This window comes from Sturnira hondurensis, unplaced genomic scaffold, assembly GCF_014824575.4.
Source record: "Sturnira hondurensis isolate 20B ecotype Veracruz unplaced genomic scaffold, ASM1482457v3 Scaffold0006413, whole genome shotgun sequence".
Classification (NCBI taxonomy): domain Eukaryota; kingdom Metazoa; phylum Chordata; class Mammalia; order Chiroptera; family Phyllostomidae; genus Sturnira; species Sturnira hondurensis.
Window position 1 is genome coordinate 11,862,070 of NW_028079044.1, and position 21,238 is coordinate 11,883,307.

Below are 21,238 nucleotides of genomic sequence, written 5' to 3' on the forward strand. Positions count from 1 at the left end.
ACTAGGTCTATGTTAAATCACACAACAATGAACTAACTCATCTTTAATTTATTAGCTTGATTCTGATATAAATTCTGAATAAAAAGTAAAAGGTTCTGTAGATTAATAATGTGAAAGTTGCAAAACAAACCCCTGAAAAATAGGAAGTGTTAAGCAAAGGGAGCTATGCCATCTTTAATTCATTGCACTGTTCCTAAGCAATTCCATGCATGTAGGATGCAGGCTCATGGCGCATTTTTAAAAAGATTCTACTATACCCAAGCTAGCAGTACAAGGTATAAACAGCACAGCATATTACCCCAAACTTTAAAGCCTAACTAACATTTATTCTGTGTGACATTGGCATAAAAAACATTTCATTATGAACTTTCATTAAGTATCACATGCTTGTATAAGTTCTTCACACATACATCTATTATTCTTAAGGCAAAAATTGCAGGTGAAGTACTAGATAAATCTAGTAGTCCAAGTGGCCTGAGAATGTATTAACAGCCTTTCATAGTATTCAATCAGCAGCCATGGATTAAGCATTGTGGGGTTGAGGAATCTAAACCAATAATCTGTGAGGCAAGAGGAGAGAAACTTTCCTTCCCTCTTTTAGGTTCTTTTGGCGGCTCTAATGATTAAGTCTGCATGAGACAGAGTAACAAGAGGAAATGACCAAATTTAACTACATTCATAGTATGGAAACCCACATACATGAGAGATTCAGAAACAGGAAAAATGAGGTCTATGTGACATTCTGAGTTAAGGATGGAGTAAGGCACATTGTACTTCAGAGGGGAAGAGGTTGTCATAGGATAAGAAGAGCAAAAGTTCAGTTATTAGAAGTCATTTCTTGTGATAAGTCTTATTATGGACAAGGCCTCTAACTTAAATTCTTTAAGGGAAGGTAAAAGGTTCTCTTGAGCCCTCAGGGTCTCAATTGCCTGCAGCTCAAAACAATTTATATGTCAAAGTGGCAGATCTTAGGGAGGCCTGTTCTGAACCCCTTCAAATCTCTAAATGGAAAGAACATCAGTGTCAAGTGACTTGTGTTTCATTGAAACCTTTATTATTTGGTAAACTTTTATTTATTTAACTTCATCAGGAAGGACAGCCTGAATTTGTAACACAGACACAAGACAAACAACTTCTAGATAATGGAAGTGAGTTTTTTGCTTTCCAGCACGGGCAGTTAGTTACTTCAGTTCAAGCTCTCAGCACTACCAGATTGTGGCTGCTGCCCCTTCTGCTGGCACTGACAAGAAAAAGTGAAAATGGCACTTTAATTCTATAAACAACTCAGTTAATTTTTTATCAATAACTTAGTTAATAATTAGCTTAAACATTTTCCTTTCAATATTTACATCAGCAGATCTCAATAGGACACATTGATGTATTGCAAGTAACTTAATACCAATTATAGTAAAAGCATCAAATTTTGAAATGATTAACCTTTTAAAATAAACTAGAGAAGATTCAAGGTTATCACAATAATACCATGACTGTGAGTCTGCATTTCAATATGCTTTCTTGAGAGAAAAGGAGAGATGGGTTGCAGAGATGAAGCTAGGAAACACACATGAAACTGTGATTTATGCCAACATCATTATTCTATGTCACAGAAAAGAAAACAGAACTATTGCTTTGCAGTATCAATTTTCTTTTTTAAAAAACAATTTTTTAATTTATTTTTAGAGAGAGGGAAAGGGAAGGAAAAAGAGAGGGAGAGAAACATCAATGTGTAATTTCCTCTCTTGCACCTGCTACTGGGGACCTGGCCCACAACCTAGGCATGTGCCCTGATAGGGAATTGAACTGGTGACCCTTTGGTTCACAGGTCAGCACTCAATCTACTGAGCCACAACAGCCAGGGCTACCATATATTTTTAACAAACCCTTGTATTACACAGAAATAAAGCTAAACTTTCACCTTTCTAATTAAAATCAATGATCAGAATTCATTAGTTTTTATTTATCATCTAAACCTACATGTACCAAAGAATTTGGACCTTGGAGATTTACACACCACTAGCATATTATTATGTTGTAGTGAATGAAGTTTGGTAAGGAAGAAGAGTATAATCTGGGAAAACAGTGGGATCCCTGCTAAGCCTTAAAGAGTTGCACCACCTTGGTGAGGTCACCTCAGGCCAGCCTTAGTCTTGCAGACTGAGAAATTCAAGTTTGTGAAAACTCTATAATTTCCTTCATCAGACTGAGACAACTGATTGGGGCTGCCCAAATGTCAAGAGATTGCTATATAGTGTTATTCACTTACATGTTTATACATGTCCTTCCTGATATTATAATACACTGAGAATTGAATTTAGGTTATGAGGTTGGTTGACAAGCATGGAATCAAGAATGGAAAAAGTGGAGGATGGTCTTAGGAATAATATCCTCGAGGCCATGATGAGGTTTGAAGAAGTATCCTTGACCCACAATAGACCATACCTTTCTAGTGACCAGCCTGCATGAGTCCTCAGAGGAGGCACACTCTCCTCTGAAGAGTGCTGGACAAATACTGCCGATATCCTATTCTTTGGGTTTCCTTTACTGTGCTCTAAGCTCCCTGAGTTCATTTTGCTCAGACAATTGGTTCAGTTTCAGTATATTCCTGCAAATGGTAGGGCTCTGTGGCTATACCTAATAGAAATGAACTTTCATTAACTTGAACACAGAAGTGGAATTTGTTGGAAGAACTTGAGAACTCTTACACAATTGAATGAAAAGCTGAAGTCCTGGGTCTCTAAAAGAAACTATGGAGCTGCTTTTAAAATGTTTACCTCTTCGTATGAGGAAATGAGCATTTAAATTAAAAGGAAGGAATAACATGGGTAATTTTACTATAGAAATACACTCAAATTAACAGAGATTACCAAGGGGGAATGGTCAGTGGTCCCTGGCAGGGGTGGGGATAGGGTTAGGGTTCGGGAAGGTGATATTTGAATTGATTCTTAAAAGACGAGTAGTAGACGTTTGCGTGGTGATCAAAGAAAGTACACTCAAAAGAAAAGGAAGGGAGGGAGGGAGGGAGGAAGGAAGGAAGGGAAGGAAGAGCCCTCAAGGCACAGACATGAAGGTATGAAAGAGTATAACATATTTAAGGAAGTATCATCCCTCATACTTCAGCATGGAGTGGGGGTTGGTAAAATGGAGTTTAGTGAGGAAAAATTGGAGAGGAAGACTGACTATGAAGAATTATCTTGCAATGAAGTGATCATACAACACTGAAAACAAATTCAAAAACAAATTTTATGTGTAAAACTACTGCAAACCAGAAACTTTTTAAATTGAATTTATCAGTGTGACATTGGTTAATAAAATTGTATATGTATAAGGTGTACAATTCTAAAATATATTATCTGTAAGTTATATTGTGCATTCACTACCCCAAGTCAAGTCTCCCCCCATCACCATTTATCTCCCCCAGACCCTTTTCTACCTCCCCACCCCCCTTCCCTCTGGTAATCACTATATTGCTATCTGTGTATGGTTTTTTGTTTGTTTTGCTTGTTTGTTTTCTGCTTACCAAAACCTTTTTTTTCCAAAAACTTTTTAAAAAAGTACTGGTGGAGATTATTTTTCAAAGCTCAATTAGTTTTCTCCCTTTTTCTCTCAGGTGTTGCTGAGACCTTCCTCATCAATGCCTCGCCACCAATAGCTCCCTCCCTACACACACACACACACACACACACACACGTACGCACACAATCTACATGCTATTCATATCCATTGGAGTTGTTTTTCTCTTTGAGAATCATTCCCTGAAAATTCTATCCTGGTTATAAGAGACTTTGACAATAATGATTTGAGCAATTTCTAGGAGATATTTTTCCTAGGTAATAAAATATACTGAACTTGTTTTTCTAATCCATAGTTAGTCTTCAGATATATATAAACTAGTCCCTCCAGCTGGGGCAATAGAAGGTAATTCATAGGCCCAAACTGCTTATCAGATTATTCTGGACTCGTTTTCCATTGTTCTCATGGATGCGTTAATGCAAGATGTGCCACATCTAGATATAAATAAGCCTTGAGAAGAAATTGTGAAAGATTTTGTCCAATCTGGACACAAGAATTTTGACCATAATAGTCAATTAGTATGAATTCAGTTCAAGGATTGAATAACTAAAACCTGAAAGTTTTGGCTCTTAAAGTTTGGAATTTATGAAGATAACCAATGGATTTGTTGAGAATAACTGACTCCTCATTCTGAAATAATTTTAATGTTTAAATATTCTATCATGTAATTTAATATACTAAAGACTATTTTGTATTTAATATATTATTGTGGATTCTGTTATCTATTTGCCTTCTTATTGCCTAAGAAAGTGGGGGAAATCCCTAACCAGTGTGCTTCCAGAACCATTCTGGTTCTTCTAGATTTTAGAAATCCTCTTGTCTCGGTTTCCTAGGCTGGGATTCTCTTTTAAGGACCCTTATTTCTAATGGCAGGTTTATAGGCTTTTCTTATGCATTCCTCAAAGTACAGTTTTACCACTTGTTTTCTATGGAAGACTTCCCTTTCTTTCAAAATGCTCTATTAAATGCTGGCTGACTGTTTTAGTGGTAACAGGAATGGCTGCACATTGGTTTAGTTTTCTGTCTCTCTAACCTGGGTGTTCTGGGGTCATATTGTGTCTCCCCCACTTTCTGTGATATGAAAAATATGGAGGGGAGGGATTGGCTATGTTTGGACATGATTAATATCCTTACCTTCTCTTTTCCACACCCCTTCCACTAAATAAGTAAGTTATAGCATTTTTCATTGAGATATCACATTAATATCTTTTCCAGTCAAGAAGACCCAGAAATAAAACCAAACTTACTATTTTGTACAAGATCAAATTAAAATCTCTAAAAAGCAGGATTTTTAAGAAAACTCTAAAATTATTTATAAATTTTATTTCTCCATATCATCTCAGACCCTTATTACCATTGTGCCTTTTAACTGTGGCAGATGGCATTTCCCGAAGGTGGCTGTAACAATATCTTTCATCTCACACGCACTTCTACAATGTGACATTGCTACCTTCCAATCAAGAAGTTGCCATTTCTCTGCTCCCTTGAATTTGGGAAGGCCCTGTGATTGCTTTGGCAATAGTGTACAGTGGTCATGTCAGTTCTGGGCTTAGCCAATAACTGGCCCCACAGTTTCTATTCTGGCTTCTTAGAGTCCACCTGCTATGTAAGAGGTGTGACTATCCAGAAATCATCCAGTGAGAATTCCAAACCACACTGAAAGGCTCTGGAGGTTGAGACACCACACGAGACAGAGAGAAATCAAGAATTGCTGACGCTCTGGACAAGGAAGTAAAGGAATCATCCCGGACATCCAGCCCAGCAGAACCTTCAGAGGACTTCATGACTATAACTGCCTGAGAGTCCCCAAGCAAGAACTTCTAAAGTGGGCAGAGCCTCATCAACCCACAGAACTATGAGAGACAGCAAAGTTTTGTTTTGAGCCACTAAGGTCTGGGGTGGCTTGTTAAACAGCAAAGACAGCTGGGACACAACCTGTGGTGACTATAGCAGGGTCTTAAGGGCTACCCTTTCTCTCGAACTTTAAATGGAGTAATGCAGCACCATGGCTATCTATTTTACATTTTGGAATTCTTAAAAAATATTTAGAAAAGTGTGTCTCCACTTCTTTAAAAAGTTTAACTATCCTCTTCCATTTTGTGGCCATCACTGAGGTGCCAGTGGTCAAAATGAAGTTCAATACCTTTGTGACTCCTGACTGGAGCAAGAACCATTAAAGGCATTTCAATGCACCTTCCCACATTTGCAGGAAGATTATGTTTTCTCCTCTTTCCAAAGAGCTGAGACAGAAGTACAATGTTCAATCTGTGCCCATCTGAAAGGATGACAAAGTTCAGTTGTGCAAGGACATTGTGGAAGGCAGCAAATTGGCAAAGTAGTCCAGGAAAAAATACGTCATCTACATTGAACAAGTGCAGAGGGGGAAAGATAATGGTGCAACTGTTCATTGGGCACTCACCCCAGCAAGGTGGTTATTACTAGACTAAAACTGGACAAAGACCACAAAAAGACTAGAACATAAGCCCTGGCTGGCATAGCTCAGTGGATTGAGCGCGGGCCTGCAAACCACACGATCTTGGTTCGATTCCCAGTCAGGGCACATGCCTGGGTTGCAGGTCAGTTCCCAGCGGGGGACTCATGGAAGGCAACCATATGTTGATATTTCTCTCTTTATCTCCTTCTCTTCCTCTCTAAAGATAAATAAATAAAATCTTAAAAAAAAGACTCTAGAACATAAAGCCAAATCTCACCAAGTGGGAAAGAAAAAGGGCAAATACAAAGAAGAAACCATTGAGAAGATGCAGGAATAATGTAATCTTATATACAGCTTTAATTTAAAACTTGAAATAAAAAAAGTTTAACTATCTCTGCCATGAGTAACTGGGAGTTGGGTAAATAAATATGGATCATAAAAAACACTGTGACATCAAGTCTCCCCTGACTTTTAGACACAAATATATCTAGGCCATTTCTAGATGGACATGTATTTATATCTGATTTCTAAAGCCCTCAATAAGGGGTACCACTTCTGGTTTTTATAGTCCTCACCATTGGGAAATACTTTGGAACTCAGAGACTCACAGACTATAGACTGTGCTGCATTTCTACAGCTACCCTTGTTTGAGTTCAGGAGAAGGAGCTCATGGCACCTCTCTTGGCTCTTGGAAGGGAGCAAAAACCACTTTCCTTGGTGCTAGTGTCCTGTGCTAGGCACAAGATAATGAGAAAATGCGCCTTAATAAGGGCATTCATTTTAATTAGAAATGGCTTCTTCATAAAACTTGCATGTCCTATGATCCTGAGCTTTGCCTAAAGCATTTGAAGTGCCTTTGACAATCAAAACTGTTTTCCCTTCCACACTCAGCAGAGCTATATGTAGTAAGAGTTCCTTAAAGGCTTTCAGCATGCTAGCTACGAGCAGTGTTTTTAGTCTCGCTATCCTGGTGTGCTGGTTCCTTTTATCATTCAGACCATCTGTGATGAAGTCTATTTTGTTAACTCAGAAAACCTCAATTTCTCTAAGACTTTAAAAAGAGGCATTAACATATTTTTATGGATTGTGCTACCATTGTGATTTTGGAGACTTCTCATTTCTGCTATGAAAAAGAAAAACCCTGCCATCTAAGCGTCTCATAAGAAACTATTTTTACATTTATAATCTTTAAAGACGCTTACGGAAAGAAGTGCTTTGAACTCTTTCAGTAAGATTTAGCTCAGCCTAAAGCTTAACAATAATATAATTTGAGTGAGGGTGTCTGATCCCCACCTGTCAGAGATGCTGCAGAAAGATACATAAATCACAGTCAGAATCTCAACTGAAACCAGTTTAAAAATTCATGTGGCTAAAACTCATTCCTGTGTGATCTGGTTTCTTAATACCATAGTATGCCCTGAATATAAGAGTTCAGAGCTGGAATGCACCATAAAACTCATTTTATCCAATCCCTTTGTGCTACCAATGAGTAAACTGAGGCCACACATTTGGACTGGAAGGCATGCCTTCTTTCCATTATCCTCTTTCTAGTCAAAGTATACTCTCTAGAACCAGCTGCATCACCTGGGAGCTTGTTAGGAAAGCAGGATCTTAGGTACCTCACCAGACCAACTGCATCAGAATCTCCATTTTTACAAGATTTCCAAATGGTTCACAAGCACATTAAAGTTTGAAAAGCACTGCTCCATACCACACTGTTTCCTAAGAAAAATGCAGAAAGACTTTGGAATCGGATATATCCAGATTTAAAATCCAGATGGTTTACTAACTACAACATGGCCTTGAGCAATTTATTTAACTGCTCTGGTTCACAGTTTCCTCAACAGTTAAACTCGGAGTAAATAATACCTGCACTGGAAGGTCACCCTGGAGTTTAAATTAAATAATGTTTGCATAGTTCCGAGTCAAGTGCCTGACAGTAGACCCTCAATAAACAGAAACTTCTACTACTACTGCTCTTGCTACTACTGCTCTTGCTACTACAGCTGTTACAACTTCTGTTGCTGCTGCTGCTGCTGCTACTATTATTGCTATACTGCTACTAGTGCTGCTGCTGCTTAACACTAATGCTGCTGCTGCTACTCTCATTACTACTGTTGATACTATTACTGTTCTCGCTGCCACTACCACTACCATGGGTATTAATATCTCAGAGAGGGGAAGTAGCTTGTCCTATGTTGACAATTGACCAAAAGGAAACTGGAGGCCAGGGCCCCTGACTCTTACTCAGGTGCAGTTTTCCTTATGCCTCATAATTTCCCTTCTCTTTTAAGTACAGCTAAACGATAGAGTCCATTTTAATTCTTGGAATAGGATGTAGAAAAAGGAGACTGCTTTTTTTAGGTTTCCATTTAGACCTCCTGGAAAAATAAAGTCAATTTGCTCAATTTTGTGTCTTCTCAAACTGTCATAGCTTCAGCTCAGTCTGAGTTTCTTCTAGGTGGCAGCATCTGTTTCCTTCCACTATGGAATGAATACTGTCATTCTCTAATTTTGCTTCTCGCCTCCAAAATTTTTCCTTAGAAAGTTTTACTGGATCTGATAGTACATTTCTTTTCTTAGAAAACAGGATATGTATTAAATTACAGAGTCACCTTGATATTTTTTAAAAATACATAATTTTTTAAAATTCTGTGTTAGTCCTTTCAGCTTTTAAGTGTACCCACCTCTCCAGATGTGAAATTGCACTTTGGATCATTGTATAGGGAGAAAAAAACCCTCATGGTATGAAAACAGGATTTTGCCATTTTTGAAAACTGAAATAGATGTTGATTTCTTTCTTTGAGGTCTCAGAATGACTTCTCATCCCTGTTCTTATAATTGGATTCAGTGACTTAAGAACATTGACTAAAATGTTGACCTCTCAGACTCAGACAGACTGGATTACAAACTATAATAAGTCCTCTGGGTGGTAGAATATCATATTTATGTGGAAAGTACCCAAATATCCTGATAAGATCAGTAAAAGCACTTTGCAACCATTGATACTTTTCAGATATTCCTCTTTCAATTAAGGACATGCAAACAGAAGAACAAGATTATACAGTAAAGCCAGTTTCAGGGTAGCCCTGCCATAGAAGTCAATGCAGTTCCACACTTTATAAGAAATTACATGCCCTAAATTGGATGGACATCATGAAAGTTGTGCATCTAAGCCCATGAGTGGGTTCTTCATACCAGTGGAAGAGTTCAGGGATGAAACAGACACCCTTAAACAAGCCTTGGTAGTAATGATGCATGTCATTAATATCCAAAATATATAAGGAACTCATATAATTCAATAGCAAAAAAGAGGAAGAAAAAGAATTTTTAAACAAAGAACTTGAATAGACATTTTTCCAAAGAAGACATAAAAATGTCTAATAGGTACATGAAAAGATGTTCGACATCACTAATCATCAGGGAAATGCAAATCAAAACCACAATGAGATATCACCTCATACCTGTTAAAATGACTATTAACAAAAAGTCAAAAGATGATACATGTGGCAAGGGAACCCTTGTGTACTTTAGTGGGAATATAAATTGCTACAGCTATTATGGAAAACAGTATGGGGTTTCCTCAAAAAATGAAAAATAGAACTACCATATGATCGCACAATCCAATTTCTGGGTATATAGCCAAGTGAAGAGAAAATAGAGTATTTAAAAGATATCTGCACTCCCATGTTCACTGCAACACTATTCACAATAGCCAAGATGTAAACACAACAGAAGTGTCTGTTAACAGATGGATGAATGGATAAAGAAGTTGTGAAATACATATTCTGTCTGGAAAAGTCCAACCACTGCTAATATAATGAGAATGGTTTGCATGACATTAATGTTACCTGGAAGCCAAGGAGAGTGGACTGGAATGCACATACATGAACAATGATGATATCACTCTACTAGTCAGTGGGGGTGGTAGAGGCTGTTGAGTATGTGTACTGTGTGGTTGTCACATTCAAAATGACCGAGTGAATAGAACAATGAATCTGCATCAAATTTTGCATTAAGCTTGAACATTCTCCTGCAGAAACTATTCAGATGATTCAGAAGGCCACAGCTATGGGCAACTGGTGATTGGTAGCTTTATCACAACATGCCTGCTCATGCATCATGTCTTGTGCAGAGTTATTTGGTGAAACAACAAATCACCCAGGTGACTCAGCCTCCCATACAGCCCATACAGCCCTTCTGGCTTTTCCCCAAAGTAAAATAACCTTTGAAAGGGAAGAGATTTCAGACCATTGATGAGATTCAGTAAAATACAACAGGGCAGCTGATGGCAATTGGGAGAACTGTGTGAGGCCACAAAGTGCCTACTTCGAAGGGGACTGAGGTGTCATTGTCCTATGTACAATGTTTCTTATATCTTTTTCAATAAATGTTTCTATTATTCATGTTACATGACTGGATAACTTCAGGACAAAAATATATATATACACACATATCTATATATGCACACACACACTGCAGTATTATTCAACTTTAAAAAAGAAGACGGTCATGCCATTTGCAACAACATGTATGAATCTGGAGGACATTACACTAAGTGAAATGAGTCAGATGCAGAAAGACAAATATCATATGATCTTCTATGTAGAATCTAAAAAAATGTTTGCACTTGTGATAGCGAAGTAGAATAATGGTTACGAGAGGGAAGGGAAAGATAATGATCAAAGGCACAAACTTTCAGTTGTAAGATGAATAAGTTCCAATGGACAGCATGCTGGCTATAGTAATAATAATATATACTTGAAAATTGCTAAGAGAGGAGAGATCTCAAGTATTCTCATGACAGACAAACAAAGATAACTATGGGAGATTATGGATATGTTAATTAGTTTCATTGTGGCAATCATCTCTATATGTATATCTGAACATCACATGTATACCTTAAATATGCACACATATATCAAAAATAAATAAATACAAATCACAGAGGAAAAAAAGAAATGATTTACCTCCTGCTGTGTAGGTGAATGAGCACCAGGTTTTCCAGCCCCAGGAGTCTGAGAGTCCTCAGCTGCTGCTAGAGAAGTGGGCACAGTGATGGACTTCCTAGCCTGAGGGCTGCATCTTACAGCCGATCAGTTTAGCAAGTACTGTGCCTTATGCTCTTAACAAAAACATAAGCATTTGTAGGTATCCAAATGAATCAGAAGATCCAGTATGTATTTTTTAAAGCACATCCTTGCCATGCACACACACACTGGCTAAATTCACACACACACGCACAAACACACAAGCTGCTTTATTAGGGTCAAGAGGCCTTGAGTATGGCTCCAAGTGAGTTAGTTACAAATCATAGAAACAGGTCTCACATCTTCTGAGTGGTGATACAGGCACACAAATACACTATACTGTCCTAAATTTCAAAGACAGTGTTTCCCAGGGTCTTAAAAAAAGAGATTCTTTTAAATTTGATTGGTTGACTTTTCTTAGCACTTATACACGAACCAAACACAACTCAAAGCACTTTACAGATGCTAACTTGTTTAGTACCCATAGCAATCTTTAGCTGGCAGGTACTTTTACACTCATTTTAAAGATGAGATAATCACAGAGAGTTTAAGTAACTTGCCCAAGATTATACTGCAAATAAACGGTAGGATTGGAACCCAGGCACTTTGACCCAAAACTCTGTGCTACTATGTACTATGCTATATTATTAGATTATTATATTGTAGTTTTATTTATATTTAGCTGATAGATACGTTTGTTACTTTGTAGTATTAATGAAACCAAAATGATGGGTTTAGCAATTGAATGTGCCAATTATTGAGGCTCTGCATATATGATATATAACCTACAGGCTATATGTTTAATTTCAAAGCCTTCATTTAATTATTGACTATGATAGTTTTTCCTTTTAGGGTTATGCATTATTATAAACTAAAAATAAAAAGCAAGCTAAGCATCATTTAAAAAATATCTTCAAGTTATAATACAAGAGACCATGTACAAATACCCAGAACTTACTAGAGATAGTAAGAGAATTCAAAAGAGACTAGAAATAACCTATTTGCCTGTTATCACCTCAGTGCTTTCTTTCCACGTTTCTGTTTGCATGAAAATCTTCCCGATAAATCGGGGTTTATTATAGGTCAGACAAGAGTCCAATAGCCAACCATAAACTCAGGAATCAATTCTCCCAATACACATGAAAAATAAAAACCCTCCCTAATCGGTAGCCAAAGTGCTCCTGGGCCCTGGGACGGGCACTGTGCCTGGCTACTCCAGCGCAGAGGCAGCAGTGTTGCCATGGCGGCGGGGACCCAACTGTGTGGGCTGGTTTCAATAACCCGCAGCTGCTCACTTCAGAAGAAGCAGGATGACAGCCCAGTTCTGAATGAGGGTTTTTTCCTCTGGGCTTCGACCTGACCTGAATATTGTTTTCTCATTGAATTTCCTTTTATTTATTTATTTTTAGATACCAACTTTCCTTGAACTTTCCTCCTCATTTGTGTGGCAGTTGGCAGGATTGCAGACTCCTCTTTCCTCCTGTAGAAAAAAAATTTTTTAACAGTTCCTGTGGTTTTCCCTGTGCCTTCCTTACCTAGTCCCTCACAAACATTATTTTTCCTGACCAGTAAATTTAATTTTTTAGTACATAATAGTAAAATCTAACACATGGAATTATTGGGGTTATTATATGAATACATAAGTTCACATTCCCCCACACGCATTTTACACACACACACACTTTTGCCTCATTATATAAAGATGCAGAAAAAGGTGGGTGAGGGAAGGTAGAAGAGGGTATAGAGGGAATAAATAGTGATGAAAGGAGACTTGACTTGGGGTGTTGAACACACAGTACAGTGTACAGATGATGTGTTATATTGTAGAATTGTACATCTGAAGCCAGTACAATTTTATCAACCAGTGTCACCCTAATAAATTAATTTAAAAAGACCCTAAACAAATCCACTGAATGTATTTACTCTAAGAAATGTGAAGGTCCAGACATCCCCTCCCCTCTAAAACCCTCCATGATTCATTCTTCCTCAGGCACATTTTCTTTGCCCTGTGAAAATCAAACTGGAATAGGCAATATGACTCTCACATTATTCTGGACATAATCAGATAATCTATGTTTAACCCTAAACATATTCTCAATTCACAATTGATTCACAACCCATTTTTGTCTCTGCTTACATGTTGGCAAAATGCAAAGAATATAAAAATATGAAAATGAATATAATTTCTTATCCTTTACTCACAGGGATTGCAGAAAAGCTGTTCTTGATGGAAGAGAAGAGCTGTACTATATTTGAATGAATTTTGCCCTCTCTAACTCTTAATGAGTTTGGAATAATTTGGAAATGAGGCTTGTACTGCTGTTGAATGTTTTTTTAAAAATAAACTTGAAACAACTTGTTTACAAGTTGTTACTAAAGACTGTCAGAGAAAAATGTTTGTGGACATGTATCCAAAAGGCTGACAGAATCCAGAACTTGCTTGGTATTGAAAGAAGAGCTCTCCAACATTATTCTGCATAGTGTATAATTACTTGCACGCTGGGAGCCAAAAAAGGGAATGCAATCCTGTGAGTGTGTTTATACTGAAGAGTTTAAGAAGCAAAACAATTCAGCAAGCATTCTTCAACCCCAGCATCTGGGAATAATTAATTTGCTTGCTGTGGTTTATAGCATGAAGTTGTCTGCAACTCTGCATTGAGACCATTTGCCTTAGTAAAAGCTTTCTGCTTTAGGGTTTAGCATTGCAGCTAATTTTAGTAAATCTGTTTATTTTTAATTAGAAAATGCTGTGACAAGGAGTTGAACTTTCTCCTTATGGTTTCTTGATCATTTTTATTTCTGTCTATTCCCATTGTGTTCAGGAAGCTGGCACTCACACACCTGCTCCCTGCTCCCTTGCAATGTACTGCTGCAGGAGCAAAGAGATCTCAGAAGTGAGGCCCTGCACATGTGGTAGGGCTTTTACACATTTTCAGTAAACACATACTTAGAACTCTGAAGAGTTCCTCTGGAATACAGAATGTATTACTGTTCCATTTTACACACCTTAGGCCAGGACACTGGAGATTATCATGTGAGACTCTCAATCAATTATCGATACTATTGTGACAAGTTCTGATGGTTTGTTAGGTGTTACATTCTCTTAACTGTGACTTCTATGAAGAAAGTACTATATATCCATATACTATTATCTCTGTTCAGTCTAACAATTCAACACACTACATGAGATTTATTAGTCCTGAGGCTTCTCCTCCAACTTCTGACTAAGGTGTGCTAGAATGAAATACAACTGTTACTCTGACCTTAGTTTATTCAATTCTGGATTTCAGAATGAGAGTTAAGTGCCTTATTTTTGTTAGCTAAGTGCTCCAAGCGTTTAACAGTGTTAAAAGTTTTCTATAACACTTTTAAAAGCTCATATTTCACAACATCTAGCTATTTGCTTTTGAATCCCGGTGAGAAAAAAACTGAGGAACTGCCCAAATACAGCCAGATTTTCTTCCCCCGCCCCTCTTTTCTCAGGGATAATCTCCACACTTTGACAGCTCTTTCAGATTGCTTGTGCCCTGTGTTTCCGGTTTCTTTGGACTAAACATATGTAGTTGTCCTTCATGGTCAAAACTATAACTTCTAGAAAGATTTCTGTTTATGTGGGGGTTATTCTCACAAAGAGTAGCCAGCCTGAGGTCCAGTCCTCTAGCTGGCACACTTGCTGCCCAGAGACAGAAGGTGCTTGCTCAGAGGAGCCATTTTTGCTTTTTGCCTCTACACTCCCAGTCTCTGTACAGTGGGACACCTTCCTGTTCCATCCTTCTAGAATTAGAAGCAGGGAGTGGACCTTACATTAGTGACTAAGTACTCTCATGCTATAGTTCTCAAAATCCACATGGTCCAGACTGGATTGGTACTGGCTGACCATGAGCTTTCCAAGATCTGTTTTCTGATTAAAAAAATAAAATAAAATGTCTAAGCTCCATGAATACAGGAACTTTCCCTATCCCCGTCATGGTTACTATTGTATTCATCACATAGAAAAATTCTGGGTGCCTAAGTATCTGGCCAATGAATGAATAACAGGGTAAATGGATGGGTGAGCAATGTGAATTTTTCCTGAAGTTGAATATATTGTTTTCAGAACAAAAACTTAATAGTATGTTCTGCTTACCTTTTTGCCAAAATTGTTATATAAAGTAGAAGTGTTAATAGGAAGGTTTTAGACAAAAGGGAAATATTAACCAACTTCATGTCAGTTCACAAAATTCTTACACCGTTCCATAAAATTCAAAATCCAGAAATCACTGCCGAAAGCATATTCTTTCTTGCTGTTGCCTTATCTTTTGCCTTCTTATTCTTTTCTTCCTAAAATTTGCCACAGGAGTAAAAAAAGTTTAATTCATAGGAATCAAAGTAGAAAACATAATTCGCATTCAGAATTACCAACGTTGATGAGCACCCACTTTGTGCTAGGCCTGGTGCTATGCACATTCATGTGCTATACTGCTTAATTTTTTAGAGTTATGCCTTATTATTTCCATGTTACAGATGAGGTGACAAGTGAGCTAGATTTTGGGTGGTTTGTATTCTCCCACAACCAAGGGAGATCCAGAGGGCTGAGAGCTTGATGAGAGATATGGGAGTGAACTGAACCTTAATGGTCAAGGGCAAGTTGGTTGTGAAAAGAAGACATTGTGATAGGAGTCAAAATGAGGAGGAAGACTAAACACCATGTAATTTGGAACAGAGTCCAGGCTGACCTGAATGGAACACAAGCAGCAGATATGAAGATTGTAGATTCACAGATGATTGGGCTAGATCATCATTTAGCAGGTATGAAACTTCAGAGTTTGGTATGTTCTGGAGCTTGTTAATTTCTCAGGTTTCCACTTAGTCAGTGCCCTGAAAAAGATATTTGTTTCTTTGAATTTGTTTACTTGACTGTTTCTGGCTTCACATGATGTTCCTTGGGAAGATGATTGTACTCTAAACTACTGGGCATATTTCCCTGTAAGAAAGATTCTCTTCATACCTTAGTACACAGTCTTGTGGGACTTTAAACATAATCAGTCAATAGCCTTGTTGCTGAGTGTGAAATGCATTTTTAGTTTTCTATCAGAGCCCAGACTATTGAGTTAGAGGTTTCCAAGAGAAACAGAAACCCAACCTATTACAAGTTTACAGCTCTATTAATGCATCCTTAAGCTTGGTGTAAAAATCATATGACATTAATCTTGTAAAGTCCTACTCTTTCCAATGTAGATAGCCTATGGATCTAAGACATGCCCACCATTGTTAGCTGAGTCATCTCATTTGAAGAGTGGAAAATTGAACATTTTTATCACACATGTAATGACTTTATATATGTAAAGCACCTAATCCAGTGCCATATGATAGGTGTTTGATAAATTATAGCTACAGTGGATTCTCATTATTTGTGGATTATATGTTTGGGAATTTGCCTACTCCCTAAAATCTCCTTGTAACCCCCAAATTTCCTTGTAACCACCAAATTAATACTTGTGGCATTTTCACAGTCATTTATGGACATGGACAGAACAGTGAAAAATTTGACTCACCTGACATACACATTCCCAGTTGAGGTTGAACAAGGACCTCTCTGCTTTCTTTTTTCTTTTTAAAATATATTTTATTGATTATGTCATTACAGTTGTCCCATTCCCCCCTTCACTCCCCTCCACCCTACACACCCCTCCCCCACCATTCCCCCCCTTTCGTTCATGTCCATGTGTCACAAGTCCTTTAGATTCTGTATTTCCCATAGTATTCCTGCCCTCCCCCATGTCTGTTTTCTACCTACTGTCTATGCTACTTGTTCTCTGTACCTTCCCCCCCCTCCTTCTCCTCCTCCTACTCCCCTATTGCTAACCCTCCATGTGATCTCCATTTCTATGTTTCTGCTCCTGATCTAGCTTTCCTCTTAGTTTGCTTTTATTTTAGGTGTGGTTGTTAATAACTTTGAGTTTGCTGTCCTTTCACTGTTCATATTTTTATCTTCTTTTTCTTAGATAAGTCCCTTTAACATTTCATATAATAAGGGTTTGGTGATGATGAACTCCTTGAATTTGACCTTATCTGAGAAGCACTTTATCTGCCCTTCCATTCTAAATGAAAGCTTTGCTGGATAGAGCAGTCTTGGCTGTAGGTCTTTGGATTTCATGACTTGGAATACTTCTTTCCAGCCCCTTCTTGCCTGTAAGGTCTCTTTTGAGAAATCCGCTGACAGTCTGATGGGTACTCCTTTGTAGGTGACTGTCCCCTTATCCCTTGATGCTTCTAGGATTCTCTCCTTCATTTTAGTCTTGGCTAATGTAATTATGATGTGCCTTGGTGTGTTCCTTCTTGGGTCCAACTTCTTTGGCACTCTCTGAGCTTCCTGGATTTCCTGGAAGTCTATTTCCTTTGCCAGACTGGGGAAGTTCTCCTTTATTTGTTCAAATAAGTTTTCCACTCATGGTTGTTCCTCTTCCCCTTCTGGTACCCCTATAATCCGGATGTTGGAACATTTAAAGATGTCCTGGAGGTTTGTAAGCCTCTCCTCATTTTTTTGAATTCTTGTTTCTTCCTTCTTTTCTGTTTGGTTGTTTCTTTCTTCCTTCTGGCCCACTCCCTTGATTTGAATCCCAGTTTTCTTTCCATCACTATTGGTTTCCGGTGCATTTCCCTTCATTTCAGTCAGTTTAGCCTTCACATGTTCCTCTAATTTGTGGCTAAAATCAACCAATTCTGTGAGCATCCTGATCACCAGTGTTTTGAACTGTGCATCTGAAAGGCTGGCTATTTCTTGGTCACTTAGATTTATAGGCTCTGGGGCTTTGAGCTGTTCTTGAGTCATAATGTTTGGTCTGTTTGCACCTGTTATGTATGAGGGGTGGATACTTAGATGTTCACCAGGGCCAGGTGACCCAGTTGCTGGGTTGTGGCACTGTACCGTGTGGGCAGGGTCAGAGAGGGGGAAAAATGGTGCTTTGCTCCACTCTGCTCTCTCTCAGATTTCTGTCCCCTCTGCGGCTTCCCACAAGCAAATTGGGCCTTTCTAGTGCTGATTCCCGGGCGTGTGGGCCCATGTACTCTCCAGGACCCTGTGGGTCTCTCCAACAAACTCTCTGTGAGCCTGGGAGCCTCTTCCAGCCCCTCAACCCCAAGAAAATCTTTCCAGTTGGTGCTTTCAGGCTCTAATTCCTGTAGCTGGGGCCCTAGCCTGAGTGGTCTGTCTCACTGTTTGCTCTTTTGCTTGGTTTATCTGTGTGCGAATGTGTGACTGCAGTCAGCCAGCCGCCCTGTGCCCTCACGGGGTCCGCCCATCGCCACTCCTTGCCTGGGATCCACCAAACGCCTCTGCTCCTGGGTCAGTTGGTAGGACCAAATGGTCTTTCCAGCCGGACCCACTCTGCCGCTGACTCCGCCCCTCTTAACGGTCTGGCTGAGTGGTTCCTTGTTGTTGGACTTCTGTACAGTTCAATTTTCACTGTTTTGGCTGCATTTTTATTTCTAAAACTTTGCTGTCTTTAAATTCAGTTGTGGGAGGGGGCACAGTGTTTTTACCTACACCTTCATCTTGGCTGGAAGTCTGCTTTCTTGTTTTAGCTCTCAGACTATAAACAAGTGTTCTATTTAGTGCCACATTTCACTTTTTTTTGTTTATTGGTGATTTTGCTTTTTAGAATGGCTCCCAAGTGTAGTGATGAAGGGCTTTCCAGTCTACCTAAGTACAAGTAGTACTTTATGGAGAAAATATGTGTGTTAAATAAGCATTGTTTGGGCATATGCTACAGTGTTGTTGCCATGAGTTCAATGTTAATGAATTCATAATATATATTAAAGAAGGAAATAAGGTATCTTTAAACATAAACACATGTAAAACAGGGTTATGTATTGATTGGTTGATGAAAATGTAACCACAGGCTCACATGAACTTATGCCTGCATTTTCCCTGGAATCAGTGATTCTGTATTTGCTAATCAATGTTTCCAGCGAATTTCTAGAACATAACTACCACAAATAGTAAAAATCTACTGCCTTTATTACAATACTAATTCAGGAAAGCCAAATTGTGTGGTTGCGGCCTAAGCCCAATCTTTTGAGTGTCAATAATGTTAAGATTATATCAGATCTCACCTTCTTTCCTCTGCCTCTACCTTAACAAGACTCTCAAAGTGATCCACATTCAATACAATGTCCCTTCATTTCTTGAGCCAATCTTGTCTAGGGCAGAAAGTTAGTAATCACTGCCTCAGGCTCACCATTTGTTAAGGTTGGCAGGAATGAATCCAGACCATCACTTTCTACTCTTGCCACGCCCAAATGCCCAGTAGAGGGAATCCTCAAGGTTGAATACTCAGGTTGAATTCTCAAGTCTGCTTTACACTTCATCATCTTGGAATTCTGAGTCCAAGAATGAGCCCTGAGTATCCATGTCATCACTAAATCTCATTATGTCAGCATTTCCTATAACTGAGCCATGTGACAGGTACCTACCCAGTCAAGTACTTACTCTCATAGGGGTGAGAGACCCATAAAGAGGTACAATATAATGCAGTCAATGATGTGTAGATGATGATGCTGGGGAATTATGGAGGAGAGATGTAAATCCAGCAGAAAGCCTTCCGTTGCTTTGGTCCAAACTCTCATGCAGGACAGTTCCTCCAAATCCCACCCTGCGTCCCTCACACAGGCCATTGCCTAGTCCTTGCTCCCTAGCCTCCCTGCCAACTCAAAGAGCTGTAGTCCTAGTTTGCTTCAGGCCATGTGTTTAGGAATTCAAGAAGGTCAATATCTATTTTTAAAGGACAGTATCCACCTATATTTTTCCCAATGTCTTTAACGGTCAATATTTTTTAGTCTCAATATTCTTTTTAAAAATTATATTTTATTGTTTATGACATTACAGTTGTCCCAGTTTTTCTACTTCCCCCTATCCAACCTCCCTTCCCCACACTCTGTTGTTCATGTCCATGGGTCATACATATATGTTCATTGGCTACTTTATTCCCTGTGCTGTACTTTACATCCCCATGATTATTCTGTAACAACCAATTTGATTTCTTAATGCCTTTATCTTTTTCACCCATCCTCCCAACCCACCTCTTATCAGGCAACCATCAAAACATTCTCCGTATGTATTATTTTGTTTCTGCTCTGCTTGTTTATTTTGTTTTTAGATTCAATTATTGATATATGTGTATATATTGCCATTTTATTGTTCATAGTTTTGATCTTCTTCTTAAAGAAGATGCTTTAACATTTCATCTAATACTGACGTTGGTGGTGATGGACTGTCTCACCTTTATCTTTTTTCTTGTCTTGGAAGCTCTCTGTCTTTTGATTTTAAATGACAGCTTTCCTGGGTGGAGTAATCTTGGTTGTAGGTCCTTGCTTTTCATCACTTTGACTATTTCTGGCCAATCCCTGCAAAGCTTCTTTTGAGAAATCAGCTGACAGTCTTATGGCAACACCTTGTAGGTAACTGACAAGTTTTCTCTTGATGCTTTTAAGAGTCTCTCTTTGTCTTTCACCTTTGGCATTTTAATTATGCTGTGTCTTGGTGTGGGCCTCTTTGAGTTCATCTTGTTTGGGACTCTGTGCTTTCTGGACTTATATGTCTATTTCCTTCACCAAGCTAATGAAGTTTTCTGTCATTGTTTTTTCAAAAAGATTCCCAATTTCTTGCTTTCTCGGTTCTCCCTCTGGCACCCCTGTGATCTGAATGTTGGTATACTTGAAGTTGCCCCAGAGGTTTCTTATACTACCCTAATTTTTTTTTTCATTTTGGTATCCCAATTGGGTGGGGTTTTTTCTTCTTTATTTTCCAAATTGCTTATTTGATTCTCTGCTCCATACTCTACGGTTGATTCCCTGTAAATAGTTCTTTATTTCATTTAATGTATCTTTCATTTCTGGGTTTTTTTATGCTGTTGTGGTTTCCACTAAGTTCCTTGAGCATCTTTATAATCAGTGTTTTGAACTCTGCATCTAATAGATTGCTTGTCTCCATTTTGTTTAGTAATTTTTGTGGAATTTTGATTTTTCCTTTCATTTGGGATATGTTTCTTTGTCTCCTCATTTAGGCAGCCTCCCTGTGTTTGTTTCTATGTTTTGAGTAAAGCTTGATAGAGTTGTCTAATATAGTAGGTATCCTGGAGAGTTCAGTGGCACAGCCTCCCCTATTACCCAAGCTAGGTATTCAAGGTATTCCTGCTGTGTGGACTTGTACACCCTCCTGTTGTAA

At 38.5% G+C, this 21,238-nt stretch overlaps 1 long non-coding RNA gene and 1 pseudogene across 1 annotated transcript in view; both read left to right on the forward strand.

Annotated features, from left to right (window-relative positions):
* Positions 1-21,238, forward strand: part of LOC118988425 (uncharacterized) — a 122,087-nt gene that overhangs the window by 73,332 nt on the left and 27,517 nt on the right. The gene's annotated exons all lie outside the window — the stretch shown is intronic.
* On the forward strand, positions 5,547-6,383 carry LOC118988424 (60S ribosomal protein L26-like; annotated as a pseudogene).